This window comes from Saccoglossus kowalevskii, chromosome 1, assembly GCF_978046115.1.
Source record: "Saccoglossus kowalevskii chromosome 1, keSacKowa6.1, whole genome shotgun sequence".
Lineage (NCBI taxonomy): Eukaryota > Metazoa > Hemichordata > Enteropneusta > Harrimaniidae > Saccoglossus > Saccoglossus kowalevskii.
The window spans coordinates 22,417,867-22,420,207 of record NC_140641.1 but is presented as its reverse complement, the minus strand read 5'-3'; positions in this window follow the sequence as shown (position 1 = coordinate 22,420,207).

The window sequence follows — 2,341 nt, the reverse complement described above, 5'->3', positions numbered from 1 at the left end:
TGACTGTGGCGTGAAAATGAATACGGGACAATCCGCTTATGGACATTAACATAGAGCTGTGGTCCGGTGCGTAGAGATTGATCATAATGCGGGGCCGAATCACACTCTCAATTTCATAGTTAGTCTGTATGCACCCGTAATTACTGGTCAATCAAATGCAAACCTGTCAGCATTCTTTATTTTATGTTTTTGTCATACTACCTCAAACCCTGCAAATGGAAGTGTGCATGGAATCATGGGAAGAAACGGTGTACATTGTGATAACTGTCATAAAGGTGGTTGACATGTCATACTTGTTTTCAACTCTGGAAGAACAGTGGGTTCTACCAGGTGTGCTTGTAATTTACATAACAAAGGGTGTTTACAACTTTGGAAGGAGAATTGGAATCTACCAGGTGTGCTGCTATTTGAATAACAAAGGATGTTTATGATCTACTGAGTTGCCTACGTGACACAGCTGCTAGCAAGATTACATTCTGATTGGCTCATGTGAAAACCCAGGTGGTGTCACTGAATTATACCTATAAATTGGACAGACTCAGGACAGTTTGGGTCGATCATTTCAACTTGGTGTCCGTCATTTTAACCTGCTTTCCTGTGTGGGGGCTGCTACGATATTGTTTGACAAGTGATACAGGCTACAACCATCATTCTGTGAGACTTGTATGAACTGCTCTGCGATCTCCTGCTTTCAGCGGTGCCCTCCAGAATACCAGCGTTCCTCTGCAAGCAAGACTCCTGTATTTCTTCGTTGCAGTGTTGCAGAAGCCATTGACTGTCGTCCATTAATACATCCTGGAACTGTGAGTTATCACTAATGCACACTTCCCTAAGCAATACCCTATTTTAGTGACTTTATTCATAGTATTTTTCTGTGCTTTATTTCTTGTAATTTTTTTTTGAGAGTTATTAAAGCCAGGTGCTTTAACTCGATATTTTGGTGTATGTGTATGTCATTTCCATTACTATTGTCTTGTCTACCCCATACCAGCAGTGAAAGAGCCCCCTGTCTAGTGTGAGTTCTGTTCTGTTTAATTTTTTTCACCTAAGCAACGGAAGCGTGCAATGTTGATGGCGAACCATTGTTAACACAAGGTGATACAGTTGTTGTGGACAATGTCCCGATTCACCACCGCGAGACAGAAAGATTGCTTTTTAATTTACTGGATGATTTTGAACTTATTCTCCAGATTTCAATCCTGCTGAAAACTACCATAACAGATTGAAAATCATACTTAAATGTGACTACAACAGGGAATTATTGCACGGGAACTTACCTATTGCTGTATATGACGCACTTTCCAAATTAACACCACATAATACGTGGGAATTCTTTAATGCAACTGGCTACTTAAATATAAATCCCATTCCAGAGATTTTCAAATACATGCAGTTTGGCAACCCAAACTTAACAACCATTTTCAGGTTTATCTAATCTCTTTTTTTTCGTTAGAAGTCTGATAATTTGTATGTGCGTATGTGCGAGTTGATAAACTAAATTATATATGTAAAATGTTATTATTTGTGGACAGAGTTTTATCTTAAACATTATTTGTATCGACTTCGATAGCCACTAAACTTCAATGTTTCTAAAGTAGGTTTGTTACAATGTCACAGCTACGTGAGTGGGGCAGCTTGGTCGAAATATATTGTATTACAATTTAACCCACCTAGAACCGAAGTCAATTTAGGTCACTTTTCATAAAATATAACCCACAGCATATTTTTCCCAACATCTACCCTTGAGAATGATATCCATTTGGTTCAAAACTATCAAAATAAATGTAGAAAATTACACAAAAATAGGGGGTATAGTTTATATATATATATAAATATATATAGCATATTCTATAATGAATACATATAATATATTCCATTTGTGTAATTATAGACGTCTGGAGAAAGCAAAAACACACTCTGAACTACTGTGGCATATACGTTTTCACGCGCATTTTCAAAAGAAACATCGTCTATATTTCTTTGGAATTAATACTGAAAATTAGTAAAAAAAATCAGCGACTTGTATTCTGTACATTGTCAACCATAGACTAGTAACTAAACCAACATAGTAGACTCATTAAGTCTACCACGAAAACGGGACGACTTAAAATATTCGTTCATCATATGACTAAGTTCATGTTTACGCATATTTTGTAAAAAAAAACGAAATAATATGTTTGTGTGTCTAACTAATCTAGAAAATATTACCTCGGAAACCATTGAGTTGTTTGTGTGTAGCTGACTCAATCATTGCCGACGTGAAATAGTTACGGTTTTATGTTTGTTCTCGTTATACCGTTGACCCAACTCGATTTTATTTAACACCTCAAACTAGTTGGTA